This window comes from Saimiri boliviensis, chromosome 7, assembly GCF_048565385.1.
Source record: "Saimiri boliviensis isolate mSaiBol1 chromosome 7, mSaiBol1.pri, whole genome shotgun sequence".
NCBI lineage: Eukaryota > Metazoa > Chordata > Mammalia > Primates > Cebidae > Saimiri > Saimiri boliviensis.
In genome coordinates this window covers 64319019-64329563 of record NC_133455.1, presented here as the reverse complement: position 1 = coordinate 64329563, position 10545 = coordinate 64319019, and the positions used below count along the sequence as shown (strand labels likewise).

Here is a 10545-nt window from a genome sequence, read left to right as displayed (position 1 = left end):
CCGTTGAATTGGTAGTCTTAGAACAAAGAAACATTTAATACATGTATGTGGTTTTTTCCATTTCAAAATGCATTTCTTCTTACATACACACTGAGCACAAACCATGTGTCCTGGAGCCTGTTTGTAAGAGCCCTGAGAACGAATTGTATACAACCAGTTGTATACACCCGTTTCTCTTGCCTGACTGCCCTTGGCAGAACTTCCAATACTATGTTGAATAGGAGTGGTGAGAGAGGGAATCCTTGTCTTAAAAATATGGAATGCTTCACGAAATTTGCATGTCATCCTTGCTCAGGGACCATGCTAATCTTCTCTGTATCGTTCCAATTTTAGTATATGTGCTGCTGAAGTGAGCACAGACATATGATTTTAAAAGATACAAGAGGTGGGAGGCTGAGGAGGGAGGATCACCTGATCCCGGGGAGGCTGATGCTGCAGTGAGCCGTGTTCATGCCACTGCACTCCAGCCTGGGCGACAGAGTGAGACCCTGTCTCAAAAAAAAGGTGTAAAAAAAGAAAGAAAAGTTAACCTTGAGGAACTCCTTAAACCAAAAAAGCATGCAAACGATTCCTAACTATGGGTCTGGGTGTTCCCTGAGCGCTTAAGTAAGGGAGAATAAAGAACAAGGTGCAGGTGGTGGGGAGCCAGGCGTGGTGGCTCACACCTGCAATCCCAGCACTTTGGGAGCCCTAGGTGAGCAGATCACTGGAGGCCAGGAGTTCCAGACCAGCCTGGACAACATGGCAAAACCCCATCTCTACCAAAAATACAAAAATTAGGCTGGGTTCAGTGGCTCAAGCCTGTAATCCCAGCAATTTAGTAGGCCATGGTAGGTGGATCACCTGAGGTCAGGAGTTTGAGTCCAACCTGGCCAACGTGGCGAAACCCCATTTCTACTAATATAAAAATTAGCTGGATGTGGTGGTGTGCATCTGTAATCCCAGCTACTCAGGAGAGTGAGGCAGAAGAATTGCTTGAACCTGGGAGGCGAAGGTTGTAGTGAGCCAAGATTGCACCACTGCATTCCATCCTGGATTACAAAGTGAGATTCCATCTCAAAAAATAAAAAATCAATAAAATAATAATGGTTGAGAGTCAAACGCTAAAGCCAGATACACCCAGGTTTGAATTTTCATTTTGTTACTTAGCTGTAAAAGACCTCCGCCTCCTGGGTTCAGGCAATTCTCCTGCCTCAGCCTCCTGAGTAGCTGGGACTACAGGCACGCGCCACCATGCCCAGCTAATTTTTTGTATATTTAGTAGAGACGGGGTTTCACCATGTTGACCAGGATGGTCTCGATCTCTTGACCTCGTGATCCACCCGCCTCGGCCTCCCAAAGTGCTGGGATTACAGGCTTGAGCCACCGCGCCCGGCAGACCTTGAATTTTCATTTTGTTACTTATCAGCTGTAAAGAGACATACTATTTAAATTTATTTATTTTTGATGGAGTTTCATTCTTGTTGCCCAGACTGGAGTGCAATAGTGCAACCTCGGCTCACCACAACGTCTGCCTCCCGGGTTAAAGCGATTCTCTGGCCTCAGCCTCCTGAGTAGCTGGGATTACAGGCATATGCCACCAAGCCCGGCTAATTTTGTATTTTTAGTAGAGACGGGATTTCTCACGTTGGTCAGGCTGGTCTCGAACTCCTGACCTCAGGTGATCCACCTGCCTCAGGTGGGATTACACTGCACCCAGCTGTCTGATTTTTTCTTATTATGCGTTTAGTTAAAGCTGATGATGCTAGGATATAAATCTTATTTTAATTTAACCATCATAATGTCCACTCTGCTCTTCACGGAGAGACTGGAATTCATGAAGAGGAAGCTGGGGATGAGCTCTGTGTGAAGACTCCATTTTACACAGATTTTCACTGAACACGAGATGAACCATTTGCTGGAAAACCATTGGGAATGACGTGCGCTGGATTTTTTGCAATGATTTTTATCTCTGGTGTTTCTGACATCTACTAAGGTTTCAGGCAGACAGAGGCACGGAGGACCTAGTGACAATCACTAGGGAGCTTCCTGGTTGCTAGCAACAGTAAATACCACGGAGACACAATGACACAAAGACTCAACCTTTCACATACACACAATGAGACCTGGAGCCTGGTTTCTTATTTCAGATACAGAGTCCTCAAGATAGAGCACAATGGCTTCTTCTTTCTCCCCTTCATATTAGACTTTTAAAATTGTGTGCAGAAACACATACTACGCAAGAGCCTACATGACCATCGTGCATCTCAATTTGTCTAAGAACACTTGGATTCTAACCTTCCTCTCACTGCTGTCATGTTTTACTATTTTTGAGGTAGAAATAGAAGGAAATAAGGTTGTTTATCTGACTTGGGGATTTTAAATTATGTGTGGCTTTGAAAAACTCATTGATAAATGCCTGTCTTCCGTAAGAGTTATAATTGATTTCTGCCCTTTTGAAAATATTCAGAAAAACTATCTGAAAGATCTTCTCCAAGCTTATTCTCCAATTCATTTTTAGAAAAGGTAGAAGCATACAGAATATGAAATACAGCACTGGCAATTTAAGGTTTTTCCATGACTCATTCAAGGAAATTGCATAATAGCCTTTCCCTGCCAAGTTCACAGACTCTTCTCAAATACCTTGCAATTTTCCTTATTCTGTTCCTTTCTTCCTCCGCCTCATTTCTCTTTCCTTCTTTTCTACGTGCCATTAACTTTTTTCTCTTTCCTCTAAGGCTGTAAAACTCTCTTGGGTATAGTCATGTGATAGGCAAGGTGACAAGGGAAATTTGAAATACCTCTGACCTTGCTGGTCTGTCTCCTAGCAACTGTATAATACGTTGCTTAGTAACATGGGGTGAGAGTGAAGTCCATCTTACAAGTCTAAAAATACTGAAATCATTTTAAAAAGATTAATAGTGGGCTCATTTATTAAAATATGCTAAATCCATAAACAGTCTTGCCATGTAAGGGACTTATTTCATGCTGTGCTATCTTGAGTGAACCTCTACATCTCTCTTTTTTTTTTTCTGACAAGTCTTTCTCAACCTTGTGAGAACCTCTACATCTCTTATAATCTGTAGACAGTATTAGAATAACAGATTGCTGTTCACATAGGCAGATGAAGGAAAAAAACCCGCAGCGTTCTCTAACCCTTTCTCTTCTACACATACATAATCAATGTTTACATCCACAGGGAAAGGGAGAAATGTTTCCTAAATGATCTTTTAGGCTAGGCAGATGAAGAAAAATGCAGCCTTTTCTTACTTCTCTTTTGCCCATGCATAATTGATTTCTAAATCTAAATGGAGACAGATCCAGCATTATTTCCAGAGAAGTTCAAAAAGAAAAAACATTTTAAAAGGGAATATAGGCTAGGCATGGTGGCTCATGCCTGTAATTCCAGCACTTTACGAGGCTGAGGTGGGTGGATCACCTGAAGTCCAGAGTTCAAGACCAGCCTGGCCAACATGGTAAAACCCATCTCTACTAATAATATAAAACTTAGCTGGGGATGGTGGCACATGCCTGTAATCCCAGCTACCCCGGAGGTTGAGACAAGAGAATTGCTTGAACCCAGTAGGGAGAGGTTGTAGTGTGCTGAGATAACACCTCCACACTCCAGCCTGAGTGACAAGAGCAAAACTCCATCTCAAAATTAAAAAAAAAAAAAAAAAAAAAAGAACTGGTCAAGCTTCAGAAGGGGCTCCTTAATTGTTCATTTGCAAATGTTTATTAAGACAATTTTGAATTGTAATTAACAGAATGTAGTGATCAGTTAGGATTAATTTAAATGAATTAAAGTACTTACAGTAGTGCCTAGAACACAGTGTTACATGAGGTTATTTTATATATATACATATATTTAATTTTTAAACTTATTTATTTATTTATTTTGAGACAAAGTCTCACTCTGTCACACAGGCTGGAGTGAAGTGGTGTGATCTCAGGTCACAGCAACTTTCGCCTCCCAGGTTGAAGTGATTCTTATGCCTCAGCCTCCCTAATAGCTGGGATTATAGGTGTGAGCCACCACGCCCGGCCAATTTTTGTATTTTTAGCAGAAATGGGGTTTCACCATGTTGGTCAGGCTGGTTTTGAACACCTGACCTCAAGTGATTCACCTGCCTCTGCCTCACAAAATTCTGGGATTACTGGCATGAGCCACTACGCCTGGCCAAGATTATCATTTTAATCTAGTTTAGTAGACCAGAAAGATGGAGACAATTAACTGATATTAAGAATACAGGATCGGCTGGGCGCAGTGGCTCAAGCCTGTAATCCCAGCACTTTGGGAGGCTGAGGCGGGTGAATCACGAGGTCAAGAGATCGAGACCATCCTGGTCAACATGGTGAAACCCCGTCTCTACTAAAAATACAAAAAATTAGCTGTGCGTGGTGGCACGTGCCTGTAATCCCAGCTACTCAGGAGGCTGAGGCGGGAGAATTGCCTGAACCCAGGAGGCAGAGGTTGCGGTGAGCCGAGATCGCGCCATTGTACTCCAGCCTGGGTAACAAGAGTGAAACTCTGTCTCAAAAAAAAAAAAAAAAAAAAAAGAATACAGGATCACTAAGAATATAAAATACTGAGGCGAGTGATGGAGAAAAATAAATTCCATTTAGATATATTGAATTTGAGATGTCTGCAGGTTATCTGGGGGATAAAACCAGTAAGAAATGTAAGACTCAAAGATGGAGGTATGTTGTGTAAGACATTTTAAAAGTGAATTCTGACTTTTGTGTAACTAGCTATATCTCAAAATGGACCAGTTCTAATTTCTCAGTGTTTTATATCTAACAAGATCAATGTATCTGTAAACTTTTGGAGGCACTAAATGGTTTTTTGTTCACTAGTAAATCAGTCTCATTCTGGTTGATTTGAATGGCATGAAAGTAAGACAGGGATTTGAAAGAAAAGAGAGAAACCCACATTTGGAAGGTTGGGGGAGGGGACCCTGGAGCCTCTTTTGATTACAATTGAATCCCTGTAGCCAGTGCACCATGGCAACCTTCCCAGTCAGCCACCTCATTTCCATCTGCTTTGGAGAAGGAAGGGGGTGGGCCAGAGGTAGTTCGATGTGCATTCTTGTGAGTATGTGTAAGATGCAATCGAATTATAAATTGTGTTTCGTGAAAACTGACATGATCTATTGTCTTCTCTGTTTGCTTCTCTTTCCTGTCTTCTCCGGATGCCTTTGAGCCTCTTCAAGTTTTGTCCCCTTTCCTCAAGTGTCAGATTTCATCAGTAGGCATGACTAAATCACCACTCCAATGCACCAGAGCAAAATTACAAATTAAAATATGTATCTCAGGACATAAATATTTTGTTTAAATGAGTGGTCCAGAGGCCGCGCATGGTGGCTCACACTTGAAATCCCAGCACTTTGGGAGGCTGAGACGGGCTGATTGCTTGAGCCCAGGTGTTCAAGGTTAGCTTGGGCAACATGGCAAAACCCCATCTCTACAAAAAATACAAAAATTAGCCAGGTGTGGTGGTGAGGGCCTGCAGTCCCAGCTACTCTGAGGCTGAGGTGGGAGAATGGATGGCTTGAGCCCAGGTGGTCAAGGCTGCAGTGAGCTGTGATTTTTACCACTGCACTCCAGCCTGGGCAACAGAGTGAGACTCTGACACATTAAAAAAAAGACTGCTCCAGGCCGGCGCGGTGGCTCAAGCCTGTAATCCCAGCACTTTGGGAGGCCGAGGCAGGTGGATCACGAGGTCGATAGATCGAGATCATCCTGGTCAACATGGTGAAACCCCGTCTTTATTAAAAATACAAAAAATTAGCTGGGCATGGTGGTGCATGCCTGTAATCCAAGCTACTCAGGAGGCTGAGGCAGGAGAATTGCCTGAACCCAGGAGGCGGAGGTTGCGGTGAGCCGAGATCGCGCCATTGCACTCCAGCCTGGGTAACAAAAGCGAAACTCCGTCTCAAAAAAAAAAAAAAGAAAGAAAAAGACTGCTCCAGTAAATAAATGAACATTAATGAGTTACTTCAAAGCATTGTATTCCAATGCCAGAGATAAATTTTTAATATTACAGGGTTCAGGTATTTATTATGTTATTTTATAAGTCCTACTTCTGGAATAGAAATCCATTAATATTTATCTCTGCTGTACACACAAAAATCCTTCCCCAAAAAGATAAAACTCAGTTACCAAAATAACCACAGATAATTCTTACCATAGTAATCCAGGAAAAAAGCTATTATTTAGTAATACTGCATTGTTGACCAGATCTTGAGAAAAAGAATGTTAAGCTCTAAATACAATTCTGAATTCTAGTTGTGGAACCATATTCTTACCTAAATTGTTAGTGCTGGAATTTGGCCAAGGCAAACTCAGTGGATAGTCTTTGTGTGGATAGCCACACATAGTGGGAGCCAATTCATTCAATATATTGATCCATACTGAACCCTAAAATGAAGATAAACTTAAATCCCTTGTATCATTGTAATCATGTCCATTCCCTTGTTTACATTTAGAGTTTGAATCGTGTTTAGCAAGAGAATTTAAGGGAAACTTTAAATTTGGTTGCTTGATTATACCCATTTACACTCCAACATGCTCTAAGGAGGCAATGTGACATGGACAGGTATGCTAATTTTACAAAAGATGCAGAGGCGGTGATGTGGTGTGAGACAGGTAACACCACGGGGAAATGAAGTTGGAAAATGTGAACCAAGAGCACCTGGAAAACCGGACCACCAGCTTCATCTCTGTGCCCGCGCGGCAGCTCCCAGGCTGAACTCGATCTCACAGCACTCTTCACACTGTAGTAACAGTTTCCTTCCTTGCACCTTGAGCTCCTCTGAGGCAGGAAACTTTTTTTTGTCTTTTAGGCCAAGCCCTTCCTTTATACTGATTTCCTTGTCACTAAATTCAATGAGCACTCTTCTGTCCTTACTTAACAACTCCTCTGCAGCATTTGGTATTGCTCAGCACTCTCTTGACACACTCTCCTTCCTTTTTTTTTTTTGAGACAGAGTTTCACTTTTGTAACCCAGACTGGAGTACAATTGCATGATCTAGGCTCACTACAACCTTCACCTCCCAGGTTCAAGCAATTATCCCGCCTCAGCCTCCCGAGTAGCTGGGATTACAGGTGTCTGCCAACACACCCGGCTAATTTTTTGTATTTTTAGTAGAGACGGGGTTTCACCATGTTGTCCAAGCTGGTCTTGAACTCCTGACCTTGTGATCTACCCACCTTGGCCTCCCAAAGTGCTGGGATTACAGGTGTGAGCCACCGTGCCCAGCCGACACTCTCCTTTCTTTGGTTCTGTGACATCAGTGTGTTCTGCTTTACTGCCTCCTATGGCCACTCCTTCTTTCTTTCCTTTTCTGACACTTCTTTGTCTTGCAGTCCTTTACTGTTTTTATTTTTATTATTTTTCATGATTACTGTTATTTTTGGAGATTGAGTCTCACTCACTCTGTCGCCCATGCTGGAGTGCAGTGGCGCGATCTCAGCTCATTGCAACCTCCCCCTCCCAAGTTCAAGCAATTCTCCTGCCTCAGCCTCCCAAGTAGCTGGGACTACAGGTGCATGCTGCCAAGCCTGGCTAGTTTTTTGTATTTTAGTAGAGACAGCCTTTCTCCGTGTTGCCCAGGCCGGTCTCTAACTCCTGAGCTCAGGCAATTCACTCACCTCGGGTTCCCGAAGTGCTAGAAGTACAGGCGTGAGTCACTGCGCCCGGCCTATTATTATTATTTTTGAGACAGGGTCTCTCTGTCACCCAGGCTGTAGTGCAGTGGCACCATCACAGCTCACAGCAACCTAGATCTCTTGGGCTTAAGTGATCCTCCCATATCAGCCTCCTAAGTAGCTGGAACAATAGGTATGCACCACCATACCCAGTTAACTTTTTTTTTTAATGGTAGAAATGGGGGTTTTGATACATTGCCAGGTTTGTCTCGAACTTCTGGGCTCAATCAATCCTCTTGTCTCGGCCTCCCAAAGTGATGAGATTACAAGCGTGAGCCACCTCACCCAGCCTACTGTTTATTATTATTATTATTATTATTATTATTATTATTTTTGGTGGGGGGACAGTGTCCAGCTCTGTCATCCAGGCTGGAGTGCAGTGGTGCAATCTTGGCTTGCTATAACCTCCGCCTCACGGGTTCCAGCAATTCTCCTGCCTCAGCCTTCTGAGTAGCTGGGATTACAGGCACTTGCCACCACGCCTAGCTAATTTTTGTGTTTTTAGTAGAGATGAGGTTTCCCCATGTTGCCCAGGCTGGTCTTCCAACTCCTGACCTAGATTGATCTGCCCACCTCAGCCTCCAAAATGCTGGGATTACAGGTGTGAGCAACCACACACGACCCTGTTTTTAATTTATTAAATCTGTTCCCAAGCCTGGTAAGTCAGCCTCCCAAATATCCCTAAATAGCCCACAAATCTATCTTGTTCCCATTCAGTGGCATAACATGAAATTATGGGTTACAGTTGGAGAATTCCATTCTCATACTATGCCACCAGCTTTATAACCATTCTGTTGTCATTAGACACCAAATACATATCTCCATCCCCTTCAGTCCTAACCTTCCCTGAGTACTGCCAGTCTCAGATTCCCAGTGGCCTCTAAGACCTCTGCCCTCCATTACTCTATCACCTAAAATGGTGTAGCATGCGGCTTGTTAGATCACAGGGACTGACCTTTCCCGCCCTCAAAACCTTCCCCCAGTACACACACAAATGCATTTTCTGCTTAGACTTGCATCCCTTCTCAACTTCCCTATTCTATTAACAGGACCACTACCATTTCATTTCAGGCTAAAAACTTTAAGGGTCAGGCAGGGCACAGTGGCTTGCACCTGTGATCCCAGCACTTTCAGAGGCTCGGGTAGGAGGACTGTTTGAGGCCAGGAATTTGAGAACAGCCTGAGCAAGAAAAGTGAGATTCCGTCTCTACAGAAAAAAAAAAAAAAAAAAGACAGGTTTGGTAGTGTGGGCTTGTAGTCCCAGCTATACGGGAAGTTGAGGTGGGAGGATCACTTGAACCCAGAAGTTTGAGACTGCTGTGATATGATTATGCCACTGATCTCCAGCCTGGCCCTGCCTCTATAAAAGAAAAGAGAAGGCTGGGAGTGGTGGCTCACGCTTGTAATCCCAGCACTTTGGGAGGCTGAGGTGGGCAGATTACCTGAGGTCAGGAGTTTCAGACCAGCCTGGCCAACATGGTGAAACCCCATCTCTATTAAAAATACAACAAATGGCTGGGTGCGGTGGCTCACGCCTGTAATCCCAGCACTTTGGGAGGCCGAGGCGGGTGGATCATGAGGTCAAGAGATCGAGACCATCCTGGTCAACATGGTGAAACCCTGTCTCTACTAAAAATACAAAACATTAGCTGGGCATGATGGTGTGTGCCTGTAATCCCAGCTACTCAGGAGGCTGAGGCAGGAGAATTGCCTGAACCCAGGAGGCGGAGGTTGTGGTGAGCCGAGATCGCGCCATTGCACTCCAGCCTGGGTAACAAGAGTGAAACTCCGTCTCAAAAAAAAAAAAAAAAAAAAAAAAAAAATTAGCTGGGCATGGTGGCACATGCCTGTAATCCCAGCTACTCAGGAGGCTGAGGCAGGAGAATCATTTGAACCTGGGAGGCAGAGGTCACCATGAGCTGAGATGGTGCCACTGTATTCCAGCCTGGGCAACAACAGCAAAATTGTGTCAAAAAAAAAAAAAAAAAAAAAAAAAGAAACAGAAAAATACACTTCAAGGGTTGATTTTGACTCCTTCCTTTTTACCACATGTCCAACCAATCACCACCAAGATTCTTCCTTTGAATGATCTCTTCTCTTCTCTTATCCCTTTCTATCCATTCTCACTGTGATTACGATGGCCTGAGACCTTCTGCTTAGATTACTGCAATAATGTATTGGTCTCACTCTCCAGGCTCTTTTCCTACTCTGTATACCAGTCACATTAATTTTATGAAAATGCTGTTCTCTTCATAAATTTGTCGCTCTATTATTTTTTTTTTTTTTGGAGACAGGGTCTCTCTCACTCTGCTGCCCAAGCTGGAATGCAGTGGCGCAATCATCACAGCTCATCGCAGCCGTGACCTCCCAGGGTCCATCAATCTTTTTGTAGAAATGGGGTCTCTTATGTCACCTGGACTGGTCGAAAACTCCTGGGCTCAAGCAAGCCACCGACCTCGGCCTTCCAAAGTGCTGGGATTGCAGGTATGAACCACTACGCCTGGCCTATCACTCTTTTGGATAAGAATATAAAAGGCTTTGCCGGGCGCGGTGGCTCAAGCCTATAATCCCAGCACTTTGGGAGGCCGAGGCGGGTGGATCACGAGGTCAAGAGATCGAGACCATCCTGGTCAACATGGTGAAACCCCGTCTCTACTAAAAATACAAAAATTAGCTGGGCATGGTGGCACGTGCCTGTAATCCTAGCTACTCAGGAGGCTGAGGCAGGAGAATTGCCTGAACCCAGGAGGTGGAGGTTGTGGTGAGCCGAGATCGTGCCATTGCATTCCATCCTGGGTAACAAGAGCGAAACTCCATCTAAAAAAAAAAAAAGAATATAAAAGGCTTCACACTGT

The 10545-nt window shown here is 43.9% G+C and overlaps 1 non-coding gene across 1 annotated transcript; it reads right to left on the bottom strand.

The window, feature by feature from the left end:
• Nucleotides 1-249: 249 nt before the first annotated feature.
• On the bottom strand, nt 250-357 carry LOC120365113 (U6 spliceosomal RNA). The gene has a single exon (XR_005580132.1). It is a non-coding gene; the product is annotated as a U6 spliceosomal RNA (small nuclear RNA).
• Nucleotides 358-10545: the final 10188 nt, after the last annotated feature.